This window comes from Bufo bufo, chromosome 2, assembly GCF_905171765.1.
Source record: "Bufo bufo chromosome 2, aBufBuf1.1, whole genome shotgun sequence".
In the NCBI taxonomy this organism is placed as follows: domain Eukaryota; kingdom Metazoa; phylum Chordata; class Amphibia; order Anura; family Bufonidae; genus Bufo; species Bufo bufo.
The window spans coordinates 403,285,249-403,299,231 of NC_053390.1; positions in this window are offsets into that span (position 1 = coordinate 403,285,249).

Consider the following 13,983-nt stretch of genomic DNA (forward strand, 5'->3'; position numbering starts at 1 on the left):
CAATGAGAATAACTAATTGGGATTGTCTCATGCACACCACTTTTCAAAGGGTCACTAACTTTTCAAATAACTTGTGATATGTCACAGAGACATTTCAAGAGTTTGCATGGGTGGGGGTCTGAGCACTAAGACCCCCACATTCCCTAGAACAAGGGGAGAGAAGCGTATGCATGTAGCGCTCTCTCTCCTCCCTGCTTAGGATGGAATTGAGACAAGAACACAGACTTCGTATTGTGCAGCGAGGACAGAGAGAGCACTATGCATGCGCTTCTCTCCCCTTGTTCTAGGGATCAGTATGGGTCTCATCCCACAGGAAGATTGGGGTGGGGCTCAATGAATGTTTTTTGAAAAGTTAGTGGCCCTTTAATGAGCAGCTAGTAGTCTAGCTTCTCTACCCAGAGCAATCAGCTGTTATGGTCAGGGGAGGGCATTACAAACAGCTTTCCATTCTGATGCATATGGTCAGGAATAGTCATGGTAGGACAACCCATTTTGTACCATACTTTATAATTTGTTACTAGAATGCATTTATTTATCTTTTAGAACTTTTTCGTTACCATTTTCTGTGTTACCAGTGATTTACTACCCAATTCAAGTTGTTGGGCTGTCAGATTGCATTCTCAAGCAGGGCAATGTCCTTGTCATCATCATCAGCTACTCCTTCTCTTGCTCACTATTCATGACCAGCAATTAGCTTGTGTGCAAGCTGAACTCCAACCTGACCAAGTTGCTGCCATGTCACTTATATATATTAAATGTGGCAAAACTACGCATCTACACCAAAATGTTATTCTGTTCCATAGTACTTGAGATGGCATCACCAGATTCAGTGGGACAATAGAACTAGCCAGCAATCAGAAATGTCCTCATTCTCCCGATTCTCTTTGTGGCAGCCAGGCTGCATCCACAACCAGTACAGTATTTTTGTCATCATCAGTTATTTATTCTTCTGCTCAGATTCTTTCTCCATTGCTCTGTCTATAGTCTTTAAAAATGGAATTTGTTGCCAGAAAACAAGTCTACATGCTAAGCAATCTGGTTGTGTGCAAGTTGAACTCCCACCTGGCCAAGTTGCTGGCAATGTAGTTGCTGCCATAATTCACCAAAATTTTATATACCAGGCTTCTTTCAAGAAGTGCATAAAAACTGTCTTTTTGTTCCCCTAATATGGTGCAGTTCTATTCCCTCACCAAAATTTGAATCAGCAGTCAGTAGTAATTCTTTCAAGCTGTCATTGGCCAAATGTGTCACACTTCAGGGCCTTCACCAAAATTTAAATAAGAAGACATTAATACTAGTGTTGGTCGAGCACCAAAGTGCTCAAGGCTCGAGTAGACCACCTCGGGATGCTCGGGTCCTCTACGGAGCACCTGAGCACAATGGAAGTCAATGGGAGAACCCGAGCATTAAACCAGGCACCCCCTGCTCTGAAGAGGGGAGGGTGTCTGGTTCACATGAAAAGGTCAGAAATTGATGGAAACACCACTGAAATGGTTTGGGAACAGCATGGGGAAGATGTCTGGATGCATCTTGGACTCCCAGGTCGCTGCTGGGAACCATGTTGTCTGAGTAGTACACCACTTTTACAGACTGACAATAATACACACAAAACCAAAGATAAAATCGATTTTAGAGGAAAAATTGTTAGGAAACATTATTTCCTGTATATTTACTTGTATTATAAAGTGCAAGTGCTGCCACAAATTACAAGGAAGAGGCACTCCGATACAACCTGTATATCACATAATGGAGGGCCTAATTCACATTGTGGTACAATTGTTCAGGTAATGTGACTCCTACACTCATAAAGCCTATGCACTAAGTGAAAGGGCTGCCAAAAATTACAAGGAACAGGCACTACAATACACCCTTTGTTACACATAAAGGAGGGCATCATACACACCCTTGAAAAATTCTGATTGATGGCCTGCTGGTGACCCTCAAAAACTATTGGAGCAAGGGCCTGCTGATCTGACCATCTAAAACATTAGGGACGAGGGCCTGCTGCTAAGCTGACCATTCTAAAACGTTAGGGGGGAGTGCCTGCTGCTGATCTGACCATCTAAAACATTAGGGGCGAGTACCTGCTGCTGATCTGAACTTCTAAAACATTAGGGGTGAGGGCCTGCTGCTGATCTGACCACCTAAAACATTAGGGGCAAGGGCCTGCTGGTGACCCTCTAAAACATTAAGAACAAGGTCCTGCTGGTGACCCTATAAAACATTATTGGCGAGGGCCTGCTGGTGACCCTCAAAAACATTATGGGCGAGGGACTGCTGGTGACCTTCAAAAACATTATGGTTGAGGGCTTGCTGGTGACCCTCAAAAACATTATAGGAGAGGACCTGCTGGTGACCCTCAAAAACATTATGGTTGAGGGCCTGCTGGTGACCCTCAAAAAAATTATGGGCGAGGGCCTGCTGGTGACCCTCTAAAACATTATGGGTGAGGGCCTGCTTCTGAGCTGACCCTCTAAAACATTGGGAGCGAGGGCAGCCTAATAAGCATGTTGAAATGATGGAGGAGGATGACGAGAAAAGGGAGATTGAACCATATACCCTATTTAGTGGTGCAAGGGAATACAGTGTATTCAATACACCATAAAAACCACATTTAGAGTGCCTTTATAATCAGCCGCTTTCCTCTGGTGGAGTAGAGAAGTCAGGGGCAATCTAGGCCTTGTTCATTTTTATAAGAGTCAACCGGTCAGCATTTTCAGTTGACAGTCGGATGCCCTTATCAGTTATTATGCCCCCAACAGCTCTAAATACATACTCTGACAAAATGCTGGCGGCGGAAAAGTCCAGCAACTCCAAGTTCGTGCCACATGTGGGATCACTGAGGACACTGACACGGTCTGCTACATACTCCTTCACAATCTTCCAAAATGTATCCCTCCTTGTGACACTAGGCCATGCATTAGGTTGAGGGTGCTGGCGGGGTGTCATAAAACTGTCTCAGGCCTTGGAGATTGTTGCCCTGGCTCTGTTGGAACGGCTGTGTGTTCCTCTCATCTCCCCTCCTCTGGTTGGCCAAGGAACTATGTACTCTGCAGCCAGCGTTGTCAGCTGGAAATTTTTAGAGCAATGTTTCCACAAGGAACTTCTGGTATTGCACCATTTTGCTAGTCCTCTCCACCACAGGAATGAGAGATGAGAAGTTTTCTTTGTAGCGGCGGTCGAGAAGGGTGAACAACCAGTAATCGGTGTTGGCCAAAATGCGTACAACGCGAGGGTCACGGGAAAGGCAGCCTAACATAAAGTCAGCCATGTGTGCCAGAGTCCTAACAGAAATGACTTTGCTGTCCTCATCAGGAGGATGACTCTCAATCTCCTCATCCTCTTCCTCCTCTTCAGCCCATCCACGCTGAACAGATGGAATAAACCTGCTGTGGGTACTACCCTCTGTAGCGAAGACAACCGTCTCCTGCTCCTCATCATCATCCAATTCGTGCTGAAAAGACGAACGGAGGGTGGTCTGGCTATCACCCTGTGTACTGTCTTCCCCCATTTCCACCTCTTCCACATGAAAAGCGTCCGCCTTAATTGTTAGTAGCGAGCGTTTGAGTAGACACAGAAGTGGGATGGTTGCGCTGATAATAACGTTATCGCCGCTCACCATTAGTGATGAGCGGCAGGGGTCATATTAGAATCCGTGATATTTCGCTAATATTTCGTAGAAAATTCGGCAAATATTCACAAATTCGAATATTCGTTGTATTCTAATTTTCTTATGTGATCAATACAGGCGTGGGTCAAAAACTAATATATAGCACTATATTCAATATAGTGCTATATATTAGTTTTTAGAATATTCGTAATTTTTCTCCATCTGAAGTTATGATTCCTCCCTGCTTAAGTTGCTTGTCAAGCAACTTAAGCAGGGAGGAATCATGACTTCAGATGGAAAAAAGTTACGAATATTCTAAAAAACAAATATATAGCACTATCTTCTATACCAGTGGCGTAGCTAGAAATGACGGCCCCACAGCAAATTTTTGAATAGGGCCCCCCCCACCCACAAAGTTTTTCGCAACCCCTTTCTTTCATGTCGCCCCCATTCCTGTGGCTAGTAAAGATCTCTCTCTCAGACCAGGGCCGGCAGCTGTTCCATCCGTTTTCTACACTGTCTATACGGTCACTGTATATAATTTCATTGTGTAATAATGTTGAAGAGGCCCTGACAAAATCTTTTAGTCCTCCTCCTCCTGGATGGGCCCCTTTTGGGTCAGGGCCCCAAAGCATCCGCTTCCCCTGAATATGCAGTAAGCCGGATTGGGACAGATGCACACTGGCGCAATATTAATAGTTTTTAGTTTGTGACGCCAATTGCAGCTTGCGCAGGTACTGTAACAGGGCCCTTTAAGATGTTATAACTCACGTACCAGGTGAGGAATGCCAGAGGGGGATATTATCTCTATGTAATGTCAACGGTGTCTCCTACCTTGGTACGGCTGGACTCCTGGATCCTGGCTCACATGCAATAAATTGAGTGTGGTCAGTAGGAGTAATTGAGGAATGAATGAGATCCAAACAGGTAATATGATCCAACTTGTCTTTACTTAATGGGTGCAGCATAAATCCATATGAGTACAGCAATAGTCTTTAGGTCCCAGCAGGTATTGGCAATGTATGGCAGGGGTTAATGCCTCTTCTGCTCCTATACTATATGCCCGGAGAATCTGGCAGGTATTTATCTTCTGCTCTGTCTGTCTTCTGCTTGATATGGGCCTGACTAGCTGAGGATGAATTTGGCTTCTCCTGGTCTCTGGATCTGTACTCACAGCTTGGCTCACAGGGAATGCTTCTTCCTGGAGGCTGGAGATGGCTGCTTTTCTTGTCAACCAGCTGAGGCTGATGGCTCAGGCTGGGAAGAGTGATCTTCGCCTCAGCCGAGACTCGATCCTGTCTTGGGATCCCTGTTTCTGGGAGCTCCTACTAACACAGCCTACCCCAGCAGGGGGGCTGGTACACACTGACTCTAACTGGTTTCTTCCCTCCCTATGAGAAAGGATGTGGGAACATTCCACACCTCCTCAAAGAGGGGGGAGCTAGGTTGGAATGAACTATTCCAGGCTAGCTATACTAAACTGAACTAAACATTTGGAATTTACAGCAAAATACATAAGGCCTGGATAATGCATATAACGGAAAATACATTGTTGGATTACACAAGATGGCAATACATATGCACCTGTTGTAGCAGGGAGAAAGAGTTTAGTGACATACTCTGGGATGTTACAATTCCCCTAAAGCTACGCCACTGGAAACAACCATGCCTGCTTGTAGGTTGATTGGCGAGAGCCACAGCTCAGTCTGGTCCCCTATCCCCTGCCATAGCTCTGTGGCGGTGTGCTTTTTGTCACCTAAACAGATCAGTTTAAGCACGGCCTGTTGCCATTTTCCCACTGCAGTGCTACACTGCTTCCAGCTACTGACTGATATCTGACTGGTGCTGCAAGATGATAATTCAGAGGTGGAAGTGGAGGAGGAGGCAGAGGAGGAGAATGGGGGGTTGCAGCCACTAACCTAGGTGGTGGCAGAAACCCTAATGGAAGTAGGGCCTGCAATCCTGGCGTAAGAAGCACCTGTGCTATCCCAGGGTACGACTCGCTCCCGGCCTCCACAACGTTCACCCAGTGTGCCGTCAGGGTAATGTAGCGTCCTTGGCCAAAAGCACTTGTTCATAAGTCGGTCGTTATGTGGACTTTCCTAATAACTGAGTTGGTCAGGGCACGAGTGATGTTACGGGACACATGCTGGTGTAAGGCTGGGCCTGCACACCGTGAAAAATATTGGCGGCTAGGGACACAGTAACGCCAGACAGCCACCGCCATCAGGCTGCGGAAAGCATCAGTGTCCACAAGCCTAAATGTCAACATTTCCAGGGCCTGTAATTTTGAAAGCTGCGCATTTAGTGCTATGGCCTGGGGGTGGTGGCTGGGTATTTGCGCTTTCGTTCAAAGGCCTGGGGTATAAACATCTGTACGCTGCGCTGGGACACAGAAGTGGATGTGCTAGCTGATGGTGCTTGTGAGGGTCCAGGTGCATGGCGGGAAGCAACCAGGCCTGCGTCTTGGACAGGGGATTGGCCAGCACGTAACACAGAGGAAGAGGAGGCAGTGGTGTGACCCGCAGACACTGATTGTGGATCCAGGCGTTCGGCCTACCTATTAGGGTGATTTGATGCCATGTGGCGGATCATGCTGGTGGTGGTGAGGTTGCTAGTGTTTACGCCTCTGCTCATTTTGGTACGGCACAGGTTGCAAATGACAATTCTTTTATCGTCTGCACTTTCCTCAAAAAAGTACCAGACTGCGGGCGTAACACCCACCCCTTGGCAAGTGAGATTGCCACAAGGGGGTGCTCCGGGGAACAGTTGCGGGCCTGTTTGGTGTGGATCGTCTTCTCCCTTTTGCCACCACACTGCCTCCCCCTCTGTACTGCTGTTCTCGCTCGGCTTGCCACCTTCCCAGGTTGGGTCAGAGACTTCATCGTCCACCATCTTCTCTTCCACTTCTTCACTCTGGTTATCCTTCTGACTTGTAGTGTTGGGCACGAATATTCAAATCGCGAAAATTAATCTCGAATAATGTGATAGGTTCTGCTATCCAATCCATACATTCATGCAGACCTGCTAAAATGTGGTGTCACGTATTGCGCCAAAATATTAGCATCAATAGTGCCGATTAGCATAATCGCAAATATATTGGAGCACTTTAATTGCATATACACTGCGTGCAGAATTATTAGGCAAATGAGTATTTTGACCACATCATCCTCTTTATGCATGTTGTCTTACTTCAAGCTGTATAGGCTCGAAAGCCTACTACCAATTAAGCATATTAGGTGATGTGCATCTCTGTAATGAGAAGGGGTGTGGTCTAATGACATCAACACCCTATATCAGGTGTGCATAATTATTAGGCAACTTCCTTTCCTTTGGCAAAATGGGTCAAAAGAAGGACTTGACAGGCTCAGAAAAGTCAAAAAATAGTGAGATATCTTGCAGAGGGATGCAGCACTTGTTAAATTGCAAAGCTTCTGAAGCGTGATCATCAAACAATCAAGCGTTTCATTCAAAATAGTCAACAGGGTCGCAAGAAGCGTGTGGAAAAACCAAGGCGCAAAATAACTGCCCATGAACTGAGAAAAGTCAAGCGTGCAGCTGCCAAGATGCCACTTGCCACCAGTTTGGCCATATTTCAGAGCTGCAACATCACTGGAGTGCCCAAAAGCACAAGGTGTACAATACTCAGAGACATGGCCAAGGTAAGAAAGGCTGAAAGACGACCACCACTGAACAAGACACACAAGCTGAAACGTCAAGACTGGGCCAAGAAATATCTCAAGACTGATTTTTCTAAGGTTTTATGGACTGATGAAATGAGAGTGAGTCTTGATGGGCCAGATGGATGGGCCCGTGGCTGGATTGGTAAAGGGCAGAGAGCTCCAGTCCGACTCAGACGCCAGCAAGGTGGAGGTGGAGTACTGGTTTGGGCTGGTATCATCAAAGATGAGCTTGTGGGGCCTTTTCGGGTTGAGGATGGAGTCAAGCTCAACTCCCAGTCCTACTGCCAGTTTCTGGAAGACACCTTCTTCAAGCAGTGGTACAGGAAGAAGTCTGCATCCTTCAAGAAAAACATGATTTTCATGCAGGACAATGCTCCATCACACGCGTCCAAGTACTCCACAGCGTGGCTGGCAAGAAAGGGTATAAAAGAAGTAAATCTAATGACATGGCCTCCTTGTTCGCCTGATCTGAACCCCATTGAGAACCTGTGGTCCATCATCAAATGTGAGATTTACAAGGAGGGAAAACAGTACACCTCTCTGAACAGTGTCTGGGAGGCTGTGGTTGCTGCTGCACGCAATGTTGATGGTGAACAGATCAAAACACTGACAGAATCCATGGATGGCAGGCTTTTGACTGTCCTTGCAAAGAAAGGTGGCTATTTTGGTCACTGATTTGTTTTTGTTTTGTTTTTGAATGTCAGAAATGTATATTTGTGAATGTTGAGATGTTATATTGGTTTCACTGGTAAAAATAAATAATTGAAATGGGTATATATTTGTTTTTGTTAAGTTGCCTAATAATTATGCACAGTAATAGTCACCTGCACACACAAATATCCCCCTAAAATAGCTAAAACTAAAAACAAACTAAAAACTACTTCCAAAAATATTCAGCTTTGATATTAATGAGTTTTTTGGGTTCATTGAGAACATGGTTGTTGTTCAATAATAAAATTAATCCTCAAAAATACAACTTGCCTAATAATTCTGCACTCCCTGTAAAGCCATTTTTAATGTTCTGCCGTGCTAATCATTTTCTTCAGTCTCAGGAAACAGCTTGGAAAATGTAGCAAAAGTGACCCACGCCTGTATTTCACGCGCATTACGCGAATATTGAATTGCCGATTTTTCACAATCAAGAGAATAATCTCTAAATTGCGAATTTGCGAATATATGACGAATATTCGCCCAAATATTTGTGAAATATTGCGAATTTGAATAGAGCCTCTGCCGCTAATCACTACTGACTTGTTGACCTAACAACAACCTCAGTTATTAACAACTGTGTCTCATCCTCATCATCAACCTCTTGAGACACTAATTGCAGTTGACTTATTGGCAACTGTGTCTCATCATTATCATCCACCTCGTGAAACACTAATTGCCGTTCCCCACCGCCATCTTCTTCTGACTGTGGATGCTCAAGAGTTTGGGAATCAGGGCACAAGATCTCTTTATGGCCCTCTTCAAGCGAGCTTGGCAAGAGGCCCAAATCAAGGAATGGCGATAAAAACAGCTCCTTGGAATATCCGAGTGTGGGATCACTTGTTTGCAAAGGCTCTCTATGGTGGGAGGAAGGAAGATCAGGGCGAGGATTCTGTTGACCAGACTCTTGGCTACTGAGACTGGAATTTGTGGAAGACAGGATGGTGCTTAACCGACTGGAAGCATTGTCTGCTGCAATCCAACCGACCACCTGGTCGCACTGGTATGACCTCGAGAGTGGTGTCCTGCGCCGCCCTGCAAACTGGGACATGAATCTAGGTATTGTTGATGAGTGTGTTTCTTGTGCTCTGGAAGCAGTCACAGTTTCACCGCACCCAGGGCCACGGCCTCTGCGTGCACCATCAGCAGCACGGCCACTTCCCCGTCCCTTGCTGCTCACCTTGAGCATATTCAATGGTATATCTGCTTGCAAGTATGTCACACGTACAGTAGCGCAGTTTTTGTAAGCGTATGCACAAATAAAGTACACAGAATTGGCACACGTTAAACAGGAGATGAAGCACAGATAATGTTGCTGTCCGCAACGTCTATGAAAAACGTACACTGGATGTCCCATATAATTTTAGGATGCGGAAACGTTATAAAGGAGGTATAGCGCAAGTAATGTCACTGTCACTACACGCTTATAAAAAATTACACTGAATTAATGTCACTGATATCTAGGTGCACAAACGTTATACAGGAGGTATAGCTCAAGTAATGTCGCTGTCACCACTAGCAAATAAAAAATGACACTGAATGAATGTCACTGATATTTAGGTTGCACAAACGTTGTACAGGAGGTATAGCGCAAGTAATGTCGCTGTCACCAGCGGATAATAAAAAATTACACTGAATTAACATCACTGATATTTAGGATGGGCAAACGTTATACAGGAGGTGTAGCGCAGGTAATGTCGCTGCCACCAGCAGCAAAAAAAAATTGACCGAATGTCACTGATATTTCGGATACGCAAACGTTATACACGAGATGTAGTACAGGTAATGTAACTGCCCGCAGCGGACACCGTCTACGGAAAAAGTACACTGGATGTTACATATATTTTTAGGCTGCGAACACGTTAGACAGGAGATGTAGCGCAAATAATGTCGCTGTCTGCAGCGGCCAAACAATTGCAAGCTATTTAGCGCAGGTTGCTGTAAAAGTATATATTGCTGCCAGATACAACAATACTCCTTAAAAGGACATTTGGGTCTCTAACAATTCCACGCAATTTAGCGCAGGTTGTGCTAATAATTATATTGCTGCCAGATACAACAATAGTCCTTAAAAGGACTTTTTGGTCTCTCTAACAATTCCACGTAATTTAGCGCAGGTTGCACTAATAATTATATTGCTGCCAGATACAACAATAGTCCTTAAAAAGACTTTTCGGTCTCTAACAAGTTTTTTAAATAAAAATATTAGTATTTCCCTCCCTACACTATCTGTCCCTTCTTCAGCTTAGCTCTCCCTGACTCAGGCCTCATGCACACGACCGTGGTGTGTTTTGCGGTCCGCAAATCGCGGATCCCCAAACACGGATGGCGACCGTGTGCGTTCCGCAATTTGCGAAATGCCGCAGACAGCCTTCAATATAAATGCCTATGCAAAGCGCGGACAAGAATTGGACTGTTATATTTTTTTAGCGGGGCCATGGAATGGAGCAACGGATGCAGACAGCACACGGAGTGCTGTCCGCATCTTTTGCGGCCCCATTGAAGTGAATGGGTCCGCATCTAAGTCGCCAAAACGGCGGCTCGGATGCGGACCCAAACAACGGCCGTGTGCATGAGGCCTAAGACTGAGCCGACACGTGTCATCGGGTGCTATATAGCTCCCGATGATGTAGCTGGCCAGCTAAGACCTGTCCTAGGTTGCTAACACAGCTTATATGTTTATACAGTGTGGGGATTTTCTCTGGTAGACAGTCTTGCGGATGCAGTATAGAGGCAACGACAACCTCTTTAACTTAACCCAGTTCAGTGTTTTATTCACACATAAGGAAAGTGACAACAAAAAAGTCAGTTTCAAGGAAAAAACAGTCACCTTGAGTCTGGTGTTTGTTCACACCAGGCAGCAACACATAAGACCTTGGGTGAAACAGAAGTCCACGTGCTTTCAGCCAAACAAAATAACAGGCCTTAATCCCGGCCCAAACCCTTGAGACTGCTGGCTGGGTTTTATATCCCTAGCCAAAACCAGGCCTGGAATGTGGGGAACAGCCACCCGCCCTGCCCTTTGACTGCTCCCAGTAAGAGCCAGCCCAGCTGTAGAGACAAAAACTTCCTGGTGACCCGAGCATTCCTCTCTTTGGCTTGGCTCATCCACTTGAGAGGGGGAGTGGTCGGTTACCAGACGGAACTTTCTCCCCAACAGATAATAGTGGAGAGACTTGAGTGCCCACTTGATGGCGAGGCACTCTCTCTCCACTATACTGTACCTAGTCTCAGCTGGGGAAAGTTTGCGGCTCAGGAAAACAATGGGATGTTCCTCTCCATTGATGTCCTGAGAGAGTACAGCTCCGAGGCCTACTTAAGAGGCATCTGTCTGTACCACAAACTCCCTCTTGAAGTCGGGCGTAACCAACACCGGGGATCCACACAGGGCGGAGAAAGCCTTTTCCGCCTGCTCATTCCACTGGACTGTCACTGACTTGCGTCCCTTCAAAAGGCCTGTCAATGGTGCAGCGATTGTAGCAAAGTGGGGGACAAACCTCATATAGTATCCCGCCTTTTCTAGGAATGACTTTACTTGCCGAGTAGTGACCGGTTGTGGCCAATTCCAAATTGCCTCAATTTTGTTTACCTGAGGTTTAATAATTCCGCGCTCAATTACATACCCCAGGTATTGGTCTCTTCTAACCCTATTGCTCACTTTTTTGGGTTAGCGGTTAATCCAGCCTTCCTATGGGAGTCCACTACAGCCTGTACTTTAGGTAGGTGACTTTCCCAGTCGGTGGTCTGGATAACGATATCGTCCAGGTACGCTGAAGTGCACTGACAATGTGGACAGAGTACAATGTCCATTAGCCTTTGAAACGTGTCGGGAGCGCCATGTACACAATGGGTAATACCTTGTACTGATACAGCCCCTCTGGCGTGATGAAAGCCGTTTTTTCCTTGGCAGCCTCCGTCAAGGGTACCTGCCAGTACCCTTTGGTGAGGTCCAACACAGAAAAATACTGAGCTTGGCCTAACTTCTCAATAATCTCATCTACTCGGGGCATGGGATATGCGTCAAACTTGGACACCTCAGAAGTGCAATGTCCCATCCGGCCTGGGTATTAAGACTATCCGACTGGCCCATTCACTTTTTGACTCCTTGATAACACCTAGATGTAGCATTAGCTGAACTTCCTCCGCGAGGGCTTGTCGCCGAGCCTCGGGTACCCGGTATGGTTTTAACCGGACTTTTGCCTGAGGCTCAGTGATAATATCATGTCATATTATGGAAGGGCATCCAGGAAGGTGGCTGCTGGCCCAGGTGTCCCCCAAGAACATGTTGGTGGGCTAACTCCAACACGAGCTTGCGATACGCCTTGGGCACCACTAGCTGTTCAATATGTACAGCATCTCCTGTTGAACCACGAAACGGGGGAACATAGACTCGGCCCCTGGTTGTTGCGGCTCACACTCAACTATTACCACATTTTCCCAGGCTTGAGACAGAGTTGGGTCCTGGTGCTGTGCTGTACGAAAATTATCCCCAGAGACATTGAGGTCTGCCAGCTCAGGACCCGGCGGCAAGTCTTCCATGTCTCCCCATCTTCCACCGAAGTGGCAGTCACCCCTTCTGACTTAGGTTCCCAGGGTTCTGGTCTACCCCCCCTGAGCCGGGCCACTCTGCTAGGGTTACATCTGTCTACCGGGTATCGGTAACTTTTGTATCCGGCCATAGTGACGGGAAACCGGGGAAGTCTCTACCAATTATTAACTCATACGGTAACTTTGTGGCCACTTCATGCGTCCACCTGACGGCCACCGTTGACAGAGAGACCAGGGTGGTGGGATAGTCCTTTAAGTCCCCATGAATGCAGACAACGCCTACTTTACGTCCAGTATACTCGGTGGGCCGCATCTGGGCAGCTCTTACCAGGGACACCAGGCTCCCTGAATCCAGCAGTGCCACCACCAGAGTGTCCCCCATTTCCACGTGGCACAGGTGGCTATTGTCTACAGTCTTGGAGGTACCTGTGGCGTACAGCTTCCTGGCATACAATGAGCGGTGGAAGCCATAGTTGGTTTCCATGGGTTCTTCCTCGATGGGGACAGTCGGGTCTTATATGTCCAGGCTCGTGACACCGCCAGCAGAACCCTGGGGCTTGGTCTGCAGGGGGTACGTCCCAGGCAGGTTTGGCTGGCAGATTTCCAGGGTTTGACTGTCCCCCTCCCAAAAGAACCCCCCTTTAGATTTCTGTTGGCCTCGTAGCGATCCACCAGGTCGACCATCTCCAAGGCATTATTCAGAGACACCTGGCCAATCCTGTGCTGGAGAGGGTATGTCAAAGCCCTCCAAAACACATCCGCCAACAGCCAATCCAACATAGCAGTGGGTGTCAATATGTCAAGCTTTGCAGTTTCATCATCCCAAGTACCAGCCGAGATCCGGCGCGTGCGCAGTTCAGCGCCAGCCCGGGAATGCGCCGGAATGAAACCAGCGACCGGAAGCAAGCAGGGAGACTGGAGGCAATCTGAGCGAGAGAAAGGTAAGTATATCCACATTGCAGTGTGCATGCTCGGGCCCGCAGTGAACTGCGCACGCGCCGGATCTCGGCCTGTACTTGGGATGATGAAACTGCATTACAGGGAGGGACCAGCAAGAGGCTGGGGAGGGGTAATATGAAAAGAAGGCAGATCAGCCTGGGCACCTACAACAAGAACCCCGCCCCTGGGCACTTGCAAGCCCTCATTTGCTTAGAGATCCAACTATGTTTTTTCAGCTGGTGAAAGTCAGAATAATACAACAAAGGTACCATTGGAATCTTGTGTAGTTGTGCTAGAGCGCCACGTAAGCAGTTAATATTGTCAAATTTTGGTGACAGACTCCCTTTAATACAGTTCCTATGTTTTTGTGTTAAAGACAAAAACAGAGTTATTTATAGTGACTTCATGTTTGGATGCCATATAACAGTTATATACAGTGGGATGCGAAAGTTTGGGCAACCTTGTTAATTGTCATGATTTTCCTGTATAAATCGT